This window comes from Lucilia sericata, unplaced genomic scaffold (assembly GCF_015586225.1).
Source record: "Lucilia sericata isolate MDLA Ls3-8-SP2 unplaced genomic scaffold, ASM1558622v1 Contig000563F_arrow, whole genome shotgun sequence".
Lineage (NCBI taxonomy): Eukaryota > Metazoa > Arthropoda > Insecta > Diptera > Calliphoridae > Lucilia > Lucilia sericata.
In genome coordinates this window covers 1-25716 of record NW_023994573.1, presented here as the reverse complement: position 1 = coordinate 25716, position 25716 = coordinate 1, and the positions used below count along the sequence as shown (strand labels likewise).

Sequence of the window (25716 nt, the reverse complement as noted above, 5' to 3'; positions counted from 1 at the left end):
TTTAAATAATTCCCGCATGAATTAAAACATTTTCCATCATGGTTTTTTTCCGCTGTTTCCTCTTATTTCTATTCTAAATACTCAACTTTACAAAAAGGACGTCATGATAAACATAAATTTGCATACAGTTGTATGTCTGTACATTTCGCAACGCATACAATACAAATGACATGTTGTCTTGTATCGTTTTTTTTTTTTTTTCTCAACAAAGTCTTCTCTATAAAGGAGCTGGTGTTGATGATGTTGGTGGATAGGAAGTTGAAAAAGAAAAGAAGTACGTGTAGTTGAGTATGCATAAGTAGTAGGAAGAATAAATTAAGTTGTATAAATAGATTGGAAAAGGAGGTGGACGGGTTTTTTTTTTCTGCCTGAAAAGATGTGATAAATGGTTTGAAAGGAAATGGTTGCATCAGTACCAAAAGTTGTAAATAAAATGGTACTAAAACAAAATGTTTAAGAGTTTCTTTAAGTAATGGATTATTCATACAAAGGGACACAGTTTATCTAATTTGGTACTTTTTGCAAAAAGTACTTTTTTGCATATCTGGTACTTTTTTCAAAAGGTACTTTTTATAGATTTTTACATAATTTGCAAATAAAATAACTTCAGGAAAATGTAATTTGTTTTGTTTTGTAAAAAAGTGCTTTTATAGATTTAATACTTTTTGAAAAAGTATTTTTTTTTTTGCACGAACTCCATTTACGTCGAAAATTTTATCTACAAGAGAAAAACACTTTCCTAGAGGAAAATATTCTCTAAAAGAAAAGTCTTCTAAAACAAAACGTCTTAAAGAATACACTTTTCTAAACGCAAACTGACTACGTACGTTTGCCTTATAAATTCTAAGAAAATCTCTTCTCCAGTTTGTAAATTTAAACTGTATTTAGTAGAAAATCCCTCAAACTTTTAGCATGAAAAGTATAAGAAACAAATTTCCCTTTTATGTCAATTTAAAGCTGTTGCTGTTGAAATGTCAGCCCATCCTTTAAAACGTACTCATACGTTTCATATACTTTCATTCTTCCGCATCTGTCTAACTGTCTTATAACTTGACTGCCTGCATATTTTTTGATGTTGCTGCTGTTGTCGTTGTGTTGCATACAAAATATGTACATAAGTATAAGTATGTAACGAAACATAGAAAATACAATCAACAAACCAACAAGTAAAAGGCATCAAGCAAAAGATAAAGTTAAATTGTCATGTGAAGATAAACAGCATTTAAAAGTACTTTTCTGACAACAACAACAACAAACACACAAAGCTTCTCAACTATTATATGAAGATATACACATACCAAGAAATATAAATTTTATACCAAAACCAGAATAAGAAGGAGGATTCCTGGTTTATTTCGCAGGGAGGAGGAGTAAAGTGATGATGATATAAAGCCAAGAAGTATAGCATAAAACAAAAAAATAATACGAAACACATGGCTTTAAGTGATAAATTAAACACATACCCACACACACACACATAGATACATTACAAAAGAAAATGCATATACATACATAGCTAAATACTTCATTTAATAGCTTTACATATACACAAAGCTTTCATCCTTCTTTTCACATCCTGCTCCATATTTTCTTTATTAATACGTTTTAAGCATAAAAAAGGTATGAAAAACAAAATTGCTGAAAAAAGCCAATAGGATTTTGTTGTTGTAGCTTTTGTTTTTGTATAAAATGCATTATTTTTAGAAAACACACACTCAATTATACGCACACATACACATAGAAATTTGTTAAAGGAAAAACTTTAATGTTTGCATGTGTGAATTTATAGAAACCATTTAATGTCTGTGTGTGAGAGTTTGCATTATGCTATAAATGACACACTGTTCTCTTTATTATATAAATAAATATTGGGTCAGGGAGAAAGTAATTCTCTTTAAAAGACATTTAAAAATAACTGAACTAGAACTGAACTAGAACAGAACTAGGACTGAACTAGAACAGAACTAGAACAGAACTAGAACAGAACTAGAACAGAACTAGAACAGAACTAGAACAGAACTAGAACAGAACTAGAACAGAACTAGAACAGAACTAGAACACAACTAGAACAGAACTAGAACAGAACTAGAACAGAACTAGAACACTAGAACAGAACTAGAACAGAACTAGAACAAACTAGAACAGAACTAGAACAGAACTAGAACAGAACTAGAACAGAACTAGAACAGAACTAGAACAGAACTAGAACAGAACTAGAACAGAACTAGAACAGAACTAGAACAGAACTAGAACAGAACTAGAACAGAACTAGAACAGAACTAGAACAGAACTAGAACAGAACTAGAACAGAACTAGAACAGAACTAGAACAAACTAGAACAGAACTAGAACAGAACTAGAACAGAGACGAACTAGAACAGAACTAGAACAGAACTAGAACAGAACTAGAACAGAACTAGAACAGAACTAGAACAGAACTAGAACAGAACTAGAACAGAACTAGAACAGAACTAGAACAGAACTAGAACAGAACTAGACAGAACTAGAACAGAACTAGAACAGAACATAGACACAGAACTAGAACAGAACTAGAACAGAGACTAGAACTAAGGAACTAGAACAGACTAACATACTAGAACAGACACAGAACTAGAACAGAACTAACGAACTAGAACAACTAGAACAGAACTAAGACACAGAACTAGAACAGAACTAGAACAGAACTAGAACCGAACTAGAAACTAGAACTAGAAACTAGACAGAACTAGAACAGAACTAGAACTAGAATAGACCAAGAACTAGAAACTAGAACAACTTAGAACAGAACTAGAACAGAACTAGAACAGAACTAGAACAGAACTAGAACAGAACTAGAACAGAACTAGAACAGAACATAGAACAGAACTAGCACCGAACTCGAACAGAACTAGAACAGAACTAGAACGAACTAGAACTAGAACAGAACTAGAACAGAACTAGACAGAACTAGAACAGAACTAGAACAGAACTAGAACAGAACTAGAACAGAACTAGACAGAAAGAACAGAACTAGAAACAGAACTAGAACAGAACCTAGAACAGAACTAGAACAGAACTAGAACCGAACTAGAACTAGAACAGAACTAGAACAGACTAGAACAGAACTAGAACAAACTACAGAACTAGAACAGAACTAGAAACTAGAACAGAACTAGAACAGAACTAGAACAGAACTAGAACAGACTAGAACAGAACTATAACAGAACTAGAACAGAACTAGAACAGAACTAGAACAGACTAGAACAGAACTAGAACAGAACTAGAACAGAACTAGAACAGAACTAGAACATAACTAGAACAGAACTAGAACAGAACTAGAACAAACTAGAACACTAGAACGAACAGAACTAGAACAGAACTAGAACAAAACTAGAACAGAACTAGAACAGAACTAGAACAGAACTAGAACAGAACTAGAACAGAACTAGAACAGAACTAGAACAGAACTAGAACAGAACTAGAACTGAACAGAACTGAACTAGAACTGAACTAGAACTGAACTAGAACTGAACTAGAACTGAACTAGAACTGAACTAGAACTGAACTAGAACTGAACTAGAACTGAACTAGAACTGAACTAGAACTGAACTAGAACTGAACTAGAACTGAACTAGAACTGAACTAGAACTGAACTAGAACTGAACTAGAACTGAACTAGAACTGAACTAGAACTGAACTAACTGAACTAGAACTGAACTAGAACTGAACTAGAACTGAACTAGAACTGAACTAGAACTGAACTAGAACTGAACTAGAACTGAACTAGAACTGAACTAGAACTGAACTAGAACTGAACTAGAACTGAACTAGAACTGAACTAGAACTGAACTAGAACTGAACTAGAACTGAACTAGAACTGAACTAGAACTGAACTAGAACTGAACTAGAACTGAACTAGAACTGAACTACTTGAACTGAACTTGAACTGAACTTGAACTGAACTGAACTAGAACTGAACTAGAACCGAACTAGAACTGAACTAGAAAAATGTTGTTTAGAAAATTCCTCTTATCCAACATTTCCCTCACATGTCTGCTTTGTATATTTCTCTATATGTTCATGTTGATGCCTGTCGGTTTGTTGCCTTTAAACGTGTTGGGGAGTTTTCTTCCTTTTTTGTTATTTTTCGTGTATGTATGTGTGATTTTTGTATGCATTCACAAAAATAAAGAAACAAACAAACAAAAAACTTTGACAACAACACCAACAACAGTAAAAATAGCAAACAACTAACAATTGTTGTCGGTTTAAGGTGTGAGCTAAACGTCACTTGAGGCAAAATTATGCGTGCCAAGAGTGTTGTTTAGTTTTGCAACAACAAAACTCAGGTATGAACAACAAAGCCAAACATTTAAACTAACTATTAGTTTTCTTTGCTCTTCTTTCCTTTACTCTTAGCTGTCTTATAGTTGAAACTACACATTTATATCCTGCATGTGTGAAAAATAATTTGAAAATTTTAATTTTATACATTTTTCGTTTAGAAAACAACCTGAAAGTATACTATGATTTTTGTGTTTTTGTTATATGTATATTTTTCGAATATGTTACTATGTGTTCTGAGAGAGAGTGAAGTGCATGCATGTGATTGCACTTTAGTGTGTTTATGTCAAGTATTCACTTACAGCCTGTTAAACACTCAATGAAAAACAGTTTAGCAACAGCAACAAAAATATCCTCGACAACTACAGAAACAATTTCATACAGTTTTCTCATTTATTTTTCCTAGATATTTTTCCATTAACACTAATGTAAGTACGTGTGCAAGTGAAAATTTCAACTTATTTTATAATAAATTTATTTCCTCTACCACATAATTTAACTACAACAAAAAAAAATACAACAAATTAAGTCTTAAGTCGTTGTATGTGTGTAGAAGTTTTGACTAAATTAGCTTTAAATTAAGATTATTTTGTGGTTTTTGAGATTTTTTTGTTTGTGAATTTTTTTCACTTTTTGCCAAGTGATAAATATTCATAGTTTATATACACTTAAATTTAATTACAGAGAAATCTAAAACACACACAAACACAGAACCACAAAATCCATATAAACATACTAATGCAGCACATTGCTGAAATCACTTCTTAAAAACCACAAGAAAATAATTACATTAATAACGTTCAATTTGCCGGGTTAAGGAGAATTTCGATTTAAACAAAGAAACTAGGAAATATATAAAATTTTTAAAATATAAATCGTTTCTAAAGAACAATGCCTTCAGAAGTATGAAGTAATTTTTCTATACAAAAACTCTTTGAACCCAAGAAGACAAATTTTTTCTTCACATATTTTAACTATTTAGGGTCAATTATTTTTTATTATTAAAACCATTAAATTTTAATTATGTTCTTAACTCTTTTTTTAATTACTTTTTCTTTTCAGTGTTAAAATAAAACTTCTTTTTAATAAATTTTATGAGCCCTTTAATTTCTATTATCCTTATTTTATTATAATTTTAATTTAGTTTCCTGTTTGGGCTTCAATTTCTCTTTTCAACATAAACTCTAATGTCTTGTTGTGTTAATTAATTTATAAAATTCTCTTTTGGCTCCAAATTCTCTTAAACATTCATCTGGCAATACATTTATTTAGGCGTCCATACGACTAACTGTCTCAACCATTTAAATCCTATTGTTGCTGTTGTTGTTTATTTGGCCATTTGTTTAACCATTTTCTAACCCATTTTATTATTAAAATTTATATTTTCTCTAATTTTTAGTTTAATTTGTTGTGGTTTCACTCTCTCTCTCTCTGTCTGCTGCCAGCATGTACTACTTTTTATACATGAACCAGAACAAATAGAAACAAATGCTAATGGCCTTGCAAATAAATTTCCCAAAAATTTAATTGTTTCACAACTAAGAATTTGTACTCTATAATAAGCTATTCTATAATAATCGTCATCATCAACATCATTATTATTTTCATTATATGTTTGTGCCAAAAAAAGAATATTATACTGAAACCATCGTTTAAATAAATACAACAAGTTGTTTAAATATTAATAAAGTAAATTTCAACATAATTAACAAATCTATTTAATTAAAAAACACCACAAAGAAACTGGTTCATTATAATAAAGTTATAGTGGAAAATTATGAAGAATTGTAAATGGTATTAAAACATATGAAAAATTGTTCCTTGAGCAGTTTATTTCTAAGGGTTTAGAGGAATGAATGGGCGAAAGCAGAACTAGAACAAACTTAGAAGAGAACTAGAACAAACCTAAAAGAGAACCAGTAATAACTAGAACAGAACCGAACTAGAACAAACCTAGAACAAGACTAGAACAGAACTAGAACAGAACTAGAACAGAACTAGAACAGAACTAGAACAGAACTAGAACAGAACTAAAACAGAACTAGAACAGAACTAGAACAGAACTAGAACAGAACTAGAAACAGAACTAGAACAGAACTAGAACAGAACTAGAACAGAACTAGAACAGAACTAGAACAGAACTAGAACAGAACTAGAACAGAACTAGAACAGAACTAGAACAGAACTAGAACAGAACTAGAACAGAACTAGAACAGAACTAGAACAGAACTAGAACAGAACTAGAACAGAACTAGAACAGAACTAGACAGAACTAGAACAGAACTAGAACAGAACTAGAACAGAACTAGAACAGAACTAGAACAGAACTAGAACAGAAACTAGAACAGAACTAGAACAGAACTAGAACAGAACTAGAACAGAACTAGAACAGAACTAGAACAGAACTAGAACAGAACTAGAACAGAACTAGAACAGAACTAGACAGAAACTAGAACAAACTAGAACAGAACTAGACAGAACTAGACAGAACTGAACAGAACTAGAACAGAACTAGAACAGAACTAGAACAGAAACTAGAACAGAACTAGAACAGAACTAGAACGAAACTAGAACAGAACTAGAACAGAACTCAGAACAGAACTAGAACAGAACTAGAACAGAACTAGAACAGAACTAGAACAGAACTAGAACAGAACTAGAACAGAACTAGACAGCACTAGAACAGCACTAGAACAGAACTAGAACAGAAACTAGAACAGAACTAGAAACAGAACTAGAACATGAACTAGAAACGACAGAACTAGAACAGAACTAGAACAGAACTAGACAGAACTAGAACAGAACTAGAACAGAACTAGAACAGAACTAGAACAGAACTAGAACAGAACTAGAACAGAACTAGAACAGAACTAGAACAGAACTAGAACAGAACTAGAACAGAACTAGAACAGAACTAGAACAGAACTAGAACAGAACTAGAACAGAACTAGAACAGAACTAGAATAGAACTAGAACAGAACTAGAACAGAACTAGAACAGAACTAGAACAGAACTAGAACAGAACTAGAACAGAACTAGAACAGAACTAGAACAGAACTAGAACAGAACTAGAACAGAACTAGAACTAGAACAGAACTAGAACTGAACTAGAACAAAACTAGAACAGAACTAGAACAGAACTAGAACAGAACTAGAACAGAACTAGAACAGAACTAGAACAGAACTAGAACAGAACAAGAACAGAACAAGAACAGAACAAGAACAGAACTAGAACAGAACTAGAACAGAACTAGAACAGAACTAGAACAGAACTAGAACAGAACTAGAACAGAACTAGAACAGAACTAGAACAGAACTAGAACAGAACTAGAACAGAACTAGAACAACTAGAACAAAACTAGAACAAAACTAGAACAAAACTAGAACAAAACTAGAACAAAACTAGAACTAGAACAGAACTAGAACAGAACTAGAACAAAACTAGAACAGAACTAGAACAGAACTAGAACAGAACTAGAACAGAACTAGAACAGAACTAGAACAGAACTAGAACAGACTAGAACAGAACTAGAACAGAACTAGAACAGAACTAGAACAGAACTAGAACAGAACTAGAACAGAACTAGAACAGAACTAGAACAGAACTAGAACAGAACTAGAACAGAACTAGAACAGAACTAGAACAGAACTAGAACAGAACTAGAACAGAACTAGAACAGAACTAGAACAGAACTAGAACAGAACTAGAACAGAACTAGAACAGAACTAGAACAGAACTAGAACAGAACTAGAACAGAACTAGAACAGAACTAGAACAGAACTAGAACAGAACTAGAACAGAACTAGAACAGAACTAGAACAACTAGAACAGAACAGAACTAGAACAGAACTAGAACTAGAACAGAACAGAACTAGAACCGAACAGAACTAGAACAGAAGAACTAGAACAGAACTAGAAACAGAACAATAGAACAGAACTAGAACAGAACTAGAACAGAACAGAACTAGAACAGAACTAGAACAGAACAGAACTAGAACAGAACAGAACTAGAACAGAACTAGAACAGAACTAGAACAGAACTAGAACAGAACTAGAACAGAACTAGAACAGAACTAGAACAGAACTAGAACAGAACTAGAACAGAACTAGAACAGAACTAGAACAGAACTAGAACAGAACTAGAACAGAACTAGAACAGAACTAGAACAGAACTAAACAGAACTAGAACAGAACTAGAACAACAAAAACTGTCTTGAGAAAGTATGTAAATGAATTTCAAGAATAATTCGTGCAAAGTGGCTTGCAAATCTTATTTAGTTAACCAAAAAGGTAATATGGTGTTTATACAGAAATAGCAATTTCTCTTATTATTATTGTTGTTGTAGTTTTTCATAACATTATTACAGTTGTTGCTGTAGTTACAAAACTAATGGTTAAAGTTACTTGTTACCGAGAAAATTCTATTTAAATTAATAAATATTTTCATTTACAAAGATGACAATATTTTATATAAGAGATATGTGAAAGTATTTGTTCACAAAATATTCATACATTTACACAATATCCTGTTAACACACACATACAGTAAACAAATAGCTTTTAGTTTGTGTAATAATTCTGTATAAGTTAGAAATTCTACCATCAGGTCTTTGTTAAAGATGTTAAATATAATTTTAATTGAAAGTTGTTTTTTGCTAGTTGGTTTTATTTGTCGTTGTTGTTTCTAATGCCAGTGAAAATGTGTAGGTAATAGATACTAGTGTAAATGTATCTATATATGTTAAACATATAAATACAGTTGTAAATATAATAAAACACACACACACACAATCACATGGAGACAAATTCATTTGAAATATTTCTATAACGATCTTTAGGTTTCCCTTTAAATCTTCTGTTTTCCCTTCAAAAACCAACATTGTCTATAATATTTAAATACTTTGCCAAATATATTTGTTGTTTTTATTGTTTTAGTTGTTGTTGTTTTAATGCTACTGCTGCTGTTGTTATTGTTCCTTGTTCATTCATTTGTTTATTTTGTTTGTTGATGACAACCACAAAAACGCAAAATCTACAACAATGACAACAAAAATAATAACACTAAATGACAACAAGATATAAAACAGCAATAATACACAACAACAACAACGATGACAACAAAAACATCATTTACAAACTAAAATTGAAAAAAAGCCCTAAACAACATCAGTAGCAGCAACAGCAAGGACAACAATAAATACGCTAAAATGTTGTGCACATTATAAATGAGCACAGAAGCAACAACAACAATAATTATAACAAGGAGAAAGTTTTTTTTTATTTTATTTTTGGCAATAATAATTTTCACATGTGAGTCTAATTGGAAATTTAATTATTTTATGCGCTTAATACAAACAGACAGTTACACACTCACACACACCCACGCACATGTCTACATTTAGCAATACATTCAAAACACTTATATATGTATGTAAGTGTAGGTAAGTTTAGTCAACAATTGGATGCTAAATTAGTTAAATATACTTATTGGGACCAACTTTACAAAACAACATTTTAAAAATTCGCAAAAAGTACTTTTTTGTTAATTTGGTACTTTTTTTAAAAAAAAAAAGTATTTTCTTGGATTTTAAAATAATTAACAAAATTAATACTTTTGAAAAACTTTCTTCCATAAAGACGACACTTTTCTATAGAAGAAAACTATTTTTCACAAGAAAACTGCTGTGATAACATACTCCACTCAAGACAGTTATTCAGAAAAAGAAGATTGGTACAGCAGTTTTCTACAGACAATTATTTTTACTGTTTTCTATATAAAAGTATCTTTTTGAGACAATGTTTCATAAAACTTTTTCAAAGCAGTTTTCTTCAGATTTTTGAGGCAGTTTTTTACCGCAAAATTTATTTTCGAAGGCAGTATTCTATAGATATGTTTCTTATCAAGGCTGCTTTTTCTACAAAAGTATTTCTATAAAACAGTTTTTTTTCGTTTTAAAGCAGCTTTGTATAGAAAAGCGACATATAGCGGCAGTGTTCTATAGAAAAGAAAGAAAGCTGTATTTTCGAATCAGTTTTTCTTTTAAAAGCTTATTTTTTAAGACAGTTTACTTTAAAGTTCTCTTCCAAGGCAGTGTTCTATAGAAAATTGAATAATCAAGTCAGTTTTTTCTACAGAAATGTATTTTAAGGCAGATTTCCTTATAAAAATTCCTCCTAAAACAGTTTTCAACTTTGGGCAGTTTTTTACAAAAAAAGATAAATACTTTTTTAAAGGCAGTGCTTTATAAAAAACTTTCTTTTTGAAGCAATTTTTCTTACAAAAGATTACTTTTAAATATTTTTTGGGCAGTTTTCTACAAAAAAATGTCTTAAAGTGACAGTTTTCAACATACAAATTCTTTGCAAGGGCAGTGTTCTTTAGCAAAGTAAAATTTCAAAGCAGTGTTTCATATAAAACTTTCTTTTTGAAGCAGTTTTTCTTACAAAAGTTTATTTTTAGTTGAGGTTTCTTTAATAGACAGTTTTCTACCAGAAAAGAGTACTATAGTGGCAGTTTTCTGTATAGAAATTATTTTCAAAGCCATTACTCAAAAGCTGAGTTTGCTTTTGGGGGCAGTGTTTCATTCAAAACTATCCTTTTGAGGCAGTTTTTCTTTTACAAGTTACTTTTTAAACTAGCTTTAATTTTTGTGCAGTTTTTTTGAAAAATTATTTTATAGCGGCAGTTTTTTACAAAACATAACTTTTCAAAGGCAATGTTCTATAGAAAAATCTCTTTTCATGGCTGAGCTTTCAATAGAAAAGTGTAATTTGGAGGCAGTTTTTCTTATAAAAGCTTTTGGGCAGTTTTTTTAGGAAAGTGTCTAAGGTAGGCAGTTTTCTTCATAGAATGTCTTTAAAAAGGCAGTTGGTGTCATTTGTTAATTAAACCCAAACAGAAAAAAACATCAAAAATGCTTGGCAATTTGTTTAATATGTATGTGTGAATGTATATGTGTATTTGTATATAAAACTGTATGCAACTAAATTATGCGTATGACAGAAAGAATGGCGTTTGTAAGTGGGTGTGTGTATATGTGTTTGTAACGAATACAATTTTTTGGTATGTGTTTATTTGTAAAAGCAAAATGGTTGTCACACATAACACAACCATGGTCTCATTACTTGTATTCCAAAATATTATAAAATATTCACACAGACACAAACAAACAGACATACGTACATACAGACAACAATGTTTAAACACATGTATAAGCCAACACAAAAACAAACACGCACACACACACATGAGCAAACTGCCAGCCCAGCTTTCATACAAATTTTGCAAAATACCAATTGTTTATACATTGTTAATTGTAAATTGTAGTTCTGTAACGATGTCTGTATTTTGGGTGCAAGTGTTTGTTTAGGGTTTTTATTTAAAGAAACCCTTACTTTTTGGAGCGGGCTCGCAAGGGGAAAGAAGTTTTATAGCAAAAATGTTCATTATTACATTTTGTGTTATGCTGAATAATGAGCAAAAATATGTGTTGTTTCGAACATATACAAAAACAACCAAAACTTAGACACATAGATAATAACCACACTCATGTAAACTACTTACATTTATACACATACACATTCCCCTCCCACTCTACAACAATAATTTGGCAATATTTGTGGGAAAATATTTACTAAAATTAATGTAGAATTGAAACACCTTTTTGCCTTTCCCTTGCCTTCGAAGGAAACGTTAATAAAACCTCTTAAGAGTGCAGTTCAACATTGCAAAATTTTTGTTGAAAAAAAATATGTATTTAAAAACTATAAAAGCTATAATTAATACCATGAACCAGAATTCATAAATACCTAAAAGCGAATGTAGAAGTATGTGTAACAAATTCTTAAATAAAACAAACACAGACATAAACACTTAAGCTTAAGAGAGGGTTGTGTTAATGTGTTGTTGTTCTGTGGGTCTATTTCATTTCAAGAGTGGGTGTCAAATTGCAGTAAGAGGAGTTGTGAAGAGTAAACACCCATAAATATTTTACATTGTGTGTTGTGTGTATGTGTGTGGTGTTGTATTAGTATTGTAACATGTTTGGTTTATATTTAACATTTATGTTTGTTGTAAAAACAGTTTGAAAACATAATAATAAGTACACGAAAAATTTGAAAAAAAAATATTTTAATTAAAAACACTTGGAAAGAAAAATTTTAACAGCAAACATAATTTCAATTATAATTCTTCAAAAACTATGAATTATTGGTTATATTTTCCCATTTATAAATTATAAAAATCTTTTATGGTTCAAAAGTTACAGGGTTTTGAAGGCAGATATGTCGTAATTACTTATTAATCATACGTAGTGTAGGTCTCCAAGAAAAAGTTTATAAAATACTATGTTAAACAATATTATCATTTAAAAAAGTATCTACGACCAAAATAAGTTTTCATAAAGAGGAGTATCTTCAATTGGAGATAGTTTTCATATAGAAAAGTGTCTTCAATTGGAAACAGTTTTCATATAGAAAAGTGTCTTCAATTGGAAACAGTTTTCATATAGAAAAGTTGTCTTCAATTGGAGACAGTTTTCATATAGAAAAGTGTCTTCAATTGGAGACAGTTTTCATATAGAAAAGTGTCTTCAATTGGAGACAATTTTCATATAGAAAAGTGTCTTCAATTGGAGACAATTTTCATATAGAAAAGTGTCTTCAATTGGAGACAATTTTCATATAGAAAAGTGTCTTCAATTGGAGACAATTTTCATATAGAAAAGTGTCTTCAATTGAAGACAGTGAAAAGTGTCTTCAATTGGAGACAAATGTTATGTCAGTCTAAGTGTTGCAGTATACCTTTCGCTATATTCCTCACTGCTATTAAATGCTTATTCATGTATGCGGTATGTGGTAATTTCATTCTTTTTTCACTCATTGTATTTTACTTGTTCAAGTATCATTCATTTTAATGTTGCAAAAATTTACTCTATTTTATATACAAATTGTTTGTGTTTATGTGTATTTTTGTAGCATATTTTTAGGTATCTTTTGTTAGCACTACACAAAATACCTTTATGTTTTCCAAAAATTAAACGAAAAAAAAAATGCTATTTAAACAGTATTTTAACACAACATACATTACTATAAATGCCTTTATGTATGTATATTCTTTCCATAATTTTCATTGAAACAACAGCAACAACAACAACAAAATCATACTTTATTATTATGATTATTTTGATTACAAATAACAAATGTTTATTACTCTTATATGTTCTTTGTATATTTTTTGTTATTGTTCAGACTAAATTGTAGTTATGTATGTGAAAGTGTTTCTATGTATTTGTATCATGTATGTGTGTTCATATAGCAAAATGCCTTTGTGTTTTTAGTTTATTTTCAACAACAGCGAATAAACCACTCATACAACATAATTTTAATCGTTTTCATGTGCATTTGAACAAAAGACATTTTAGAGATAATTATTTAGCAAAAAAATTCATATTCCACAAACAAAAACACACAGAGAGATACAATGACAAAAAAAGTGCTTAAAACAAAAAGGGCTGTCAGTTGTATAATTTGGTGGATGAATGAATATGAATAAACAAATTTTTTGAGAAAATAATTAGGGTAGTACTTAACATAAAAACACACATTTGAGAGATCTAGGACTCCAAATCTAAGGATTTTTTTTTTCAGAATTATTTTGATTCCTTACAAAAGTCTGGTACTTCAAGTGCTTATTTTTAACCCCTTGTGGCACCTAGAAATCGTAAGCGTTACATGTTTTCTGACCATTTTATAAAACCTTAAGATATTCATTATCATAATTATAAATTTTATACAAATCGCTTAACTCGTGACTAAGTTACAGAGTTTTAAATCTTTTAGTTTCAATGACCTACTGGGCGTATGATTAATATTAATTAACTAGTTATTTTACCTACATTATTTTATTTAACCAAAGTGTTTTGTTAAGACAGTTTTCTTACAGAAAAGTGTCTTGTTAAGACGGTTTTCTTATAGAAAACTGTCTTGTTAAGACTGCTTACTTAAAGAAAAGTGTATTGTTAAGACAGTTTTCTTATAGATAAGTGTCTTGTTAAGACAGTTTTTGTTATAGAAAGGAGTCATGTTATGACAGTTTTCTTAAAGAAAAATGTCTTATTAAGACTGTTTTCTTATAGAAAAGTGTCTTTTTAAGACATTTTTTTTATAGAAAAGTGTGTTGCTAAGACAGTTTTTTATAGAAAAGTGTTTTGTTAAGACAGTTTTCTTATAGAAAGTGTCTTTCTAAGAAAGTTTTCCAATAGAAAAGTGTCTGTTAAGACAGTGTTCTTATAGAAAAGTGTCGTGTTAAAACAGTTTTCTTATAGAAAAGTGTCTTTTTAAGACAGTTTTTCATAGAAAAGTGTGTTGCTAAGACAGTTTTTTATAGAAAAGTGTTTTGTTAAGACAGTTTTCTTATAGAAAGTGTCTTGTTAAGACAGTTTTCTTATAGAAAAGTGTCTGGTTAAGACAGTTTTCTTATAGAAAAGTGTCTTGTTAAGACAGTTTTCTTATAGAAAAGTGTCTTGTTAAGACAGTTTTCTTATAGAAAAGTGTCTTGTTAAGACAGTTTTCTTATAGAAAAGTGTCTTGTTAAGACAGTTTTCTTATAGAAAAGTGTCTTGTTAAGACAGTTTTCTTATAGAAAAGTGTCTTGTTAAGACAGTTTTCTTATAGAAAAGTTTATTGTTTGGACAGTTTTCTCTAGAAAAGTGACTTCTTTGGACTCCATAGAAAAATATCATTGGTGAACAATTTTTTCTAGAAAAATTTTTTGTTGAACAGTTGTCTCAAGAAGAATGTCCTGTCGGGATACTTCACCATATATAGGTCCTTTATTCGTAAATTTAATTGCACTTCAATTTGTATTTCATAAAATACCTTCTCCGCATAATAACCCCATTTATTATTTCTGTGCTGATAATTAGAATAGAACTTTTAAACATTTAATTATGATTAAAATGCCATTTTCAATTAAATTACAATTAATTTTCAACAGGTTTTATATTTAGTTTAATAACACATTATTAGTTTATTTTTTATTTAATTTTTTTTTTTTTTTTTTTTTTTTTTGTTTAAATTAAAAAAGTCATTTAGAAAAAAATAGCTTATTAATTTATATTTTTTTAAATTTGTTTACAACATTCTTGTTTTTAATCTGTTAAAAAAAAAGTATATTATCAATATATTTTTTTTGTAAGTTATACAAAATCATTGAAAATTGATTTAAATGTTTATTTGATGAGGCATAACAATAACAAAAATTGTTTATTGTAAATTTATGCCATTATTAATTTATGCCATAATTGTTAAATTATTTATTTATATTTGAATTTCAGTTTTTTTTCTGCCATAATTGTTTGTTTGAGATCAGACAAAATTTATAGAAAAAAAAAATACATAATTTACATTTTAATTCCATACAATTCAATTACAATGAAAATTATTATATTGACCGTAAATTGTGGATTATTGATTGTTTTTAATTTATTTAATTTAAAGTTACAAAAATTTAATTCAATTCAAAGTCGCTGTTTATAATTTATTTAACTATGTTTTATTTTATTAAATTTATATGCTAATTAGGTTCAGCATTAAACTTTTTGTTAACTAAATAATCATTTTTTTGTTAATATTTTAACACTTTGTGTTACAATTTAATATTGTAGAGGCATTTTGTTCACTTAAGTTTTTTATTGTTTAGCAACTTTATAGTCTTCTTTGTAGTTTAACCTTAATTACAAAACAAAATCTTTTAACATGAAAAATTTATAAGGATTTCCATGATTTTAGTATTTAAATAATATTAATCATACGCCTAGTATGCCTTTAGGTATGTTTAAGGTAATTTATTTGTAATTTTGAAAATAATAAAGATTTTGATAAGATATTTGGGATTTAGGTAAAGCAGTCAATATGCTTAAAGACAACATATAGGTAACATGAGTAGCTGAAGTATAGCGGCAACTACAGTAGGCCAAAGTTGCCAACTGTTTATTGAAGATATTTACAACTAAAGGACTGTCTAAAAGAAAAACAATTGTAGACAAGAAACCTAAAAAGTATCTTTTTATATAATATAGTATAATACAGATACTTGTCTATAGTAAAAAGACAAGTTTCAAAATAAAGAGTTTAAAGAAGAAACATTCTATAATAAAGTTTTTATAAAAAATGTCTCTTATAGGACAATTTTCTATAGAAAATTGTCTATAGTCTAGTCTATAGTCTAGTCTAGTCTATAGTCTAGTCTATAGTCTAGTCTATAGTCTAGTCTATAGTCTAGTCTATAGTCTAGTCTATAGTCTAGTCTATAGTCTAGTCTATAGTCTAGTCTATAGTCTAGTCTATAGTCTAGTCTATAGTCTAGTCTATAGTCTAGTCTATAGTCTAGTCTATAGTCTAGTCTATAGTCTAGTCTATAGTCTAGTCTATAGTCTAGTCTATAGTCTAGTCTATAGTCTAGTCTATAGTCTAGTCTATAGTCTAGTCTATAGTCTAGTCTATAGTCTAGTCTATAGTCTAGTCTATAGTCTAGTCTATAGTCTAGTCTATAGTCTAGTCTATAGTCTAGTCTATAGTCTAGTCTATAGTCTAGTCTATAGTCTAGTCTATAGTCTAGTCTATAGTCTAGTCTATAGTCTAGTCTATAGTCTAGTCTATAGTCTAGTCTATAGTCTAGTCTATAGTCTAGTCTATAGTCTAGTCTATAGTCTAGTCTATAGTCTAGTCTATAGTCTAGTCTATAGTCTAGTCTATAGTCTAGTCTATAGTCTAGTCTATAGTCTAGTCTATAGTCTAGTCTATAGTCTAGTCTATAGTCTAGTCTATAGTCTAGTCTATAGTCTAGTCTATAGTCTAGTCTATAGTCTAGTCTATAGTCTAGTCTATAGTCTAGTCTATAGTCTAGTCTATAGTCTAGTCTATAGTCTAGTCTATAGTCTAGTCTATAGTCTAGTCTATAGTCTAGTCTATAGTCTAGTCTATAGTCTAGTCTATAGTCTAGTCTATAGTCCAGTCTATAGTCTAGTCTATAGTCTAGTCTATAGTCTAGTCTATAGTCTAGTCTATAGTCTAGTCTATAGTCTAGTCTATAGTCTAGTCTATAGTCTAGTCTATAGTCTAGTCTATAGTCTAGTCTATAGTCTAGGATATAGTCTAGTCTATAGTCTAGTCTATAGTCTAGTCTATAGTCCAGTCTATAGTCTAGTCTATAGTCTAGTCTATAGTCTAGTCTATAGTCTAGTCTATAGTCTAGTCTATAGTCTATTCTATAGTCTAGTCTATAGTCTAGTCTATAGTCTAGTCTATAGTCTAGTCTATAGTCTAGTCTATAGTCTAGTCTATAGTCTAGTCTATAGTCTAGTCTATAGTCTACTCTATAGTCTAGTCTAGTCTATAGTCTACTCTATAGTCTAGTCTATAGTCTAGTAGTCTAGTCTATAGGTAGTCTATCTAGTCTATAGTCTATAGTCAATATACAGTCTAGTCTATAGTCTAATATACAGTCCTAGCCTATAGTTTAGTCTATAGTCTAGTTTATAGTCTAGTCTAGTATATAGTCTGGTCTATAGTCTAGTCTATAGTGCAGAAAACTTCTGCAATCAATTTCTAAAATTTTCCTGGAAAATTCTTATATTTAAGTTGTTACTTTACATCAGATAACACAGAATATTTGTTTGACTTTTAATTAAATTCAAAATATTAATAAACAATATTTGTTTAACACAAATATAATTTCATAAAGCATACACAAAGGCTATTGTTATTGTTGGGCAAGTAAATGGCAACTTTTGATTACAATCTCTGTTCTCACAATTAAACACAAACATTAATCCTTTGCAGCACAAGATAGAAACTGATCATATTATCAAATTGTTTTTGGCAACAGCAAATATTTATTTAATCATAATATCCTTTAACAGAAAACTAACAACTTCTTCTTTGAATTTTGAAAATTATTTAGAATTATAATAAAATTACAAGTTTCAAATTTAAACAAATAAATGAACCATCACACACACATCCAATATAAATATAGCAAAAATGTTTAATAAACTTTATTGTTTAAAATAATATTATTAAATATTCAATAACACTAGCACAAAGATAAAGAGACACACACATACATACACAGCATATTTAAAACTATATAAATATTTTAAAAACACATTATTTAGTTTAGTTTTGGGTGTTTTGTATCTGTAGTATGTATATTAAAAACAATATTTACCCAAAAATTTGTCAAAATGGTTTGAGTAGAAAAAGGAAACTTTAAATTACAATTTGATTTACACAAATACAGTTGGGTATTATAGAATGAAACACAGAGATGTATGTATGTACGTTTGTATTTAGGAGATTTCTAGTAACTTTTCTATTTAAGTCATTTAAAGTTGTTTGTTTTTATTAAAAGTTGTATAATAACAACAACAACATAAACAATAACTATATAAACCAACACACACACACAATCAGTTAGTTTGTCACAAGTGTCAAAGGATTTGATTTAAATTTTATATAACAAAAAATGTATATGACACAAGTGTCAGAAACAAAAATATTTAAATACAAATATAAATATAAATATATGCAAAATTAATCAAATAGCAATTTTACAAAAAATTAAAAAATAAATGACAGATTTTTGATAAAACTATAATTTTATTTAAATTTAACAAAAATTAAGTAAATACAGATTGTGTCAATCATTAAAACGATTATATTCAAAAAAAAAAAATAAATTAACTGAAAATATGAAATTTTTTAAAAAATGTTTAATAGGAAACAGTCCCTGATAAGTATACTAGTATCTTGTTTATAGACTATAAACTAGACTAGACTAGACTAGACTATAGACTAGACTATAGACTAGACTATAGACTAGACTATAGACTAGACTATAGACTAGACTATAGACTAGACTATAGACTAGACTATAGACTAGACTATAGACTAGACTATAGACTAGACTATAGACTAGACTATAGACTAGACTATAGACTAGACTATAGACTAGACTATAGACTAGACTATAGACTAGACTATAGACTAGACTATAGACTAGACTATAGCCTAGACTATAGACTACACTATAGACTATAGACTAGACTATAGACTATAGACTAGACTATAGACTATAGACTAGACTATAGACTAGACTATGCACTACACTATAGACTAGACTATAGACTAGACTATAGACTAGACTATAGACTAGACTATAGACTAGACTATAGACTAGACTATAGACTAGACTATAGACTAGACTATAGACTAGACTATAGACTAGACTATAGACTAGACTATAGACTAGACTATAGACTAGACTATAGACTAGACTATAGACTAGACTATAGACTAGACTATAGACTAGACTATAGACTAGACTATAGACTAGACTATAGACTAGACTATAGACTAGACTATAGACTAGACTATAGACTAGACTATAGACTAGACTATAGACTAGACTATAGACTAGACTATAGACTAGACTATAGACTAGACTATAGACTAGACTATAGACTAGACTATAGACTAGACTATAGACTAGACTATAGACTAGACTATAGACTAGACTATAGACTAGACTATAGACTAGACTATAGACTAGACTATAGAACTAGACTATAGACTAGACTATAGACTAGACCAACGGTTCCCAAATGGGGGTCCGCGGACCCTAGTGGTCCGTAGTAAAATCCTAGGGGGTCCGCGAAGACGAACGAAAAAAACCATGAATAAACAATATTCTGCTTTTATATGTATGTATGTACAAATATCTCCCAAATTTTTTGGTGACTTTTTTAATTTTATTTCTTCGGTTGTTTATCAGGAAAGAAGCTAGGCCCTACAAATTTATTGTATAACTTTTATAAAATAAAGTATTGCGTGATTTGTAATTTTATTTCCTGTATATGTACTGAAATAATGGTTTTTATTTCAGACAAATAATACTCTGCCTTACAATTAAATTAGGGATACTGGTACCGGAGTATGAAGTTTAATTCAAAGACAAGCTTATTACAGATTTAAGTTTATCAAATTGTAAGCAAAAGTGTTCTTGTTTGAAAGGACTAAAATTATATATTTCCAAAACAGAGGTGACTCTTTATGTATATCTTTATAAATATTCCAATCCGACGTGATACACAGATTTTAACTTGATTTTGTTGACCAATACATATTATTAAATTAACATCAGAAAATCCATAGCGTTTCGCGTAAATATGTAGCCAAAAACCATGAAGTAAAATAATTCGTTGGTATTTTAAAATTCAAATTTAAGTTCCAAATTCACAGTACTTTAACAAAGAGTTCAAATCATATATTATGCGGATAACGCATTCCGCAACAACATAGAAGAAGTCCAACTTTCTTATATTATTTTCCCGAAAACTTAGCTCACTTACTCAGTTCACCCTTTGCAATCGCAACAAATTTTTGAAACGTGACTCCTTAAGCACATGTGACAATATTTGATAAAGAAACCTTTTCGCTACCTTGAAGAAAAATGAACATGAAAGATCTCACGATCATAAAATTAAACATCATGTTAACATATCAACAAAGAAGTCATTCTATCTTCAAAACATGCAATTGAAAACCTATCTGAAATATTATATATTCGCAAAGTACGGGAATATTTTATAGATATGACATCTCTACATTTATTAGACCTAGGAATTAATGAACTAGGTCAATTTTCGGATGGACAATTATTTAGAACAATAAGATATCAAAATATGTATGTGGGTCCGCGAAATTAAATAAGTTCTTCAAGGGGTCCGCGAAGTAAAAATCGATGGGAACCGCTGGACTAGACTACTAATAGACTAGACTATAGACTAGACTATAGACTAGACTATAGACTAGACTATAGACTAGACTATAGACTAGACTATAGACTAGACTATAGACTAGACTATAGACTAGACTATAGACTACTATAGACTAGACTATAGACTAGACTATAGACTAGACTATAGACTAGACTATAGACTAGACTATAGACTAGACTATAGACTAGACTATAGACTAGACTATAGACTAGACTATAGACTAGACTATAGACTAGACTATAGACTAGACTATAGACTAGACTATAGACTAGACTATAGACTAGACTATAGACTAGACTATAGACTAGACTATAGACTAGACTATAGACTAGACTATAGACTAGACTAGACTATAGACTAGACTATAGACTAGACTATAGACTAGACTATAGACTAGACTATAGACTAGACTATAGACTAGACTATAGACTAGACTATAGACTAGACTATAGACTAGACTATAGACTAGACTATAGACTAGACTATAAACTATACTAGTCTATAGACAGTTTTCTATAAGAAAACTATCTTGGATTAAAATTCTTGAAATTTTAATTTAATTAAAAATTAAACATAAAAATCAATTACTTACTTTTTTATAATAATAAATTCAATTTTCAGCTAATCTGCAAAGAGATGAGATAAAAATTTAATATTAATATTTGTTTTATAATTTAATTAAAATATTTGAAATTTAAAATACTTAGCTTTTAACCCCGACATGCAATAATATTTTTATTAAATCATAATGTGAAAAAAAAATCTTTTAAAAAAATTTTACAGAAAATTATACAATTATAATTATTTAATAATAAAACCACAGAATAGTTAAAAAAAACAATAGCTTTTTATGTAGAAAATTTCACAAAACCAAAAAAAATCTTAAAAAAATAAAATTATTTAGAAAAACTAAAATATTAAGAAAAAACATTAACAAACTTGCATTCAGTTACAAGGTCAAGCGCAGTCAAGCAAAGATTTGAACGAGCAGACATTTAGAAAAAAATAAATAAATAGATAACTTTAAAAATGCAATAGAATTTTAAAACTAAAACACACATTGAATTACAAATCAGGTGGTTAACGCAACAGCTGTTTTTCTTGGCTTTAACTACTAGACAAGTTATGGGAGAAGAGAGAGAAAGAGAGAGGGGCTGCCCATTAAAGCGGCTGCGCAGCCAGCTTGTGTTATGAGTATCTATTAATCTATTAACTTGGCTGTTAGTTAGTTAAACTTGGTTTTAAATTTATTGTGTTTTTGCAAGCTTTACGTTACGAAGTTTAAATAATAATAAAACGTAAAAACATTCAATTTATTTTCTATATGGCTGACGACTGGTCTGCTGGTTTTAACAGAAAAAAAGTGTTTATATAGATAGAGAAGAAAAAAAATTAAGTAATCACTTAGTAGAACAGGTTATTGGTATAAAAAAAAATACAATTAAATAATAATATGTAGAAAAATACAAAAGAAACATGAAATGCTCTACACGTAGAGAAAAATGCAGTGCAATTTTAAACAAAACTTTGAAAGCACAAATTTTGATGTACCAAAAGATTAGAATTTTATGAACAAAAATTAAAAAATTCCAATAGTTTTAGTAAAGAAATGCTTTAAATTTTATTTTAAGACATTTTTCTCAAGTTTTGAAATTTTCGAACTTATGTTCGAATTTTCGAAAATGGTCTAGAAGGCTTAAATTTTCAACAAACTTTGAATTTATTTATTAGTTTTATAAGAACTTGCTTTAGATTCCATTTAAACACATTTCCGAAAAATTCGAAATTTTCGAATTTAAGTTCGAATTTTCGAACATTCTAAAAATTATTAGATTTTTAATAGAAATCTCTAAAAAACTACAAATTGAAAAATAACCAAATTTAATGAAAATTTTTAAGATTTTGCCGCAAAATTAAATTTCGAAATTAACATCGAATTTTCGAAATGTTTAAAATTGCAAATTTTTTGGTAAAAACTCTTTAATAAAGAAAATTTTTAGTCAGAATAACATTTTTAGACAATTTCGAAATTAAGTTCGAATTTTCGAACATTATAAAAATGTTAAAATTTTTATAAAATTCGAAAATTTTAAGTAAAAATCTTATAAATAACTAAATAAACTATAATATAACAAAATTTCTTTTCAACCACATTTTTCTTTCAGTGCTTCTCATAATCATATTTATTTATCTAAATGACTGGCAAATAAAAATTTCAAATTAGCTTGCAAAAAACACAATACAACAACAACAATAACAAAAATTTTAAAAAGAATAATAACTAGACACAAATGTAAACAAGAAACAGCTGAGCTGAAACAACAATTCTCGCCAACCATTAAATAAAAAACCGAAATTCGAAGAAGAAAAAAAGTTTCGAAAAAAAGGCAACACCACAAAATTAAATAAAAAATATTGCCAAACATAAATTAAATTACGCCACTCTGAACCTTTAATAACAGAAATCACCTGCATAACTTAACAAATAATACCGAAATTTTTTATATTGTTTAAACAAACGCAAAATTAGAATAAATTAGTTGAAAAAACAAAGAGCAAAAATAAAAGAAATTTATTTTATTAACCATTTAAATTATAGAAGGCAATTTAAATTTATTTGGAGAAGGTCAACAACATAAAAACAAGGGTTTTTTAGAATAACAAGGACTTGATTTATTTTAAAATATAAATTTATTTTTATTAATGGAAAATCTTATTTTTTCGGTCTATTTAAAGGATTTCTACTTAAAATCAGTAAATTTTTAAAATTTTCGAAAATTCGAACTTAACTTCGAAACATCGCAAATTGTCATTGACCTTGATGAATTCTGCAAATTTGATCAAACTTTCATGGATTTCCATGTTCGAACATAAATTCGTAATTTCGAAAACCGCAAAAATGAAATTCGAGCTAACTAACTAACTAACTAACTAACTAACTAACTAACTAACTAACTAACTAACTAACTAACTAACTAACTAACTAACTAACTAACTAACTAACTAACTAACTAACTACTAACTAACTAACTAACTACTAACTAACTAACTAACTAACTAACTAACTAACTAACTAACTAACTAACTAACTAACTAACTAACTAACTAACTAACTAACTAACTAACTAACTAACTAACTAACTAACTAACTAACTAACTAACTAACTAACTAACTAACTAACTAACTAACTAACTAACTAACTAACTAACTAACTAACTAACTAACTACTAACTAACTAACTAACTAACTAACTAACTAACTAACTAACTAACTAACTAACTAACTAACTAACTAACTAACTAACTAACTAACTAACTAACTAACTAACTAACTAACTAACTAACTAACTAACTAACTAACTAACTAACTAACTAACTAACTAACTAACTAACTAACTAACTAACTAACTAACTAACTAACTAACTAACTAACTAACTAACTAACTAACTAACTAACTAACTAACTAACTAACTAACTAACTAACTAACTAACTAACTAACTAACTAACTAACTAACTAACTAACTAACTAACTAACTAACTAACTACTAACTAACTAACTACTAACTAACTAACTAACTAACTAACTAACTAACTAACTAACTAACTAACTAACTAACTAACTAACTAACTAACTAACTACTAACTAACTACTAACTAACTAACTAACTAACTAACTAACTAACTAACTAACTAACTAACTAACTAACTAACTAACTAACTACTAACTAACTAACTAACTAACTAACTACTAACTAACTAACTAACTAACTAACTAACTAACTAACTAACTACTAACTAACTAACTAACTAACTAACTAACTAACTAACTAACTAACTAACTAACTAACTAACTAACTAACTAACTAACTAACTAACTAACTAACTAACTACTAACTAACTAACTAACTAACTAACTAACTAACTAACTAACTAACTAACTAACACTACTAACTAACTAACTACTACTAACTAACTAACTAACTAACTAACTAACTAACTACTAACTAACTAACTACTAACTAACTAACTAACTAACTAACTAACTACTAACTAACTAACTAACTAACTAACTAACTAACTAACTACTAACTAACTAACTAACTAACTAACTAACTAACTACTAACTAACTAACTAACTAACTAACTAACTAACTAACTAACTAACTACTAACTAACTAACTAACGAACTAACTAACTAACTAACTAACTAACTAACTAACTAACTAACTAACTAACTAACTAACTAACTAACTAACTAACTAACTAACTAACTAACTAACTAACTAACTAACTAACTACTAACTAACTAACTAACTAACTAACTAACTAACTAACTAACTAACTAACTAACTAACTAACTAACTAACTACTAACTAACTAACTAACTAACTAACTACTAACTAACTAACTAGCTAACTAACTAACTAACTAACTAACTAACTAACTAACTAACTAACTAACTAACTAAATTCGAAATTCACATTTAAATTCGAAATTAAAAACAACTCAAAAATTTTATATTTAAAAAAAACTCATGATTTTTAAAATTT

At 28.8% G+C, this 25716-nt stretch overlaps 1 protein-coding gene across 1 annotated transcript in view; it reads right to left on the bottom strand.

The window, feature by feature from the left end:
• Nucleotides 1-21773, bottom strand: part of LOC119606241 (Ig-like and fibronectin type-III domain-containing protein 2) — a 124121-nt gene extending 102348 nt beyond the window's left edge. The window contains 1 exon segment of the mRNA XM_037959666.1: nt 21757-21773. The gene's annotated coding sequence lies outside the window, so the exon portion shown is untranslated.
• Between the last annotated feature and the right edge of the window lie 3943 nt (nt 21774-25716).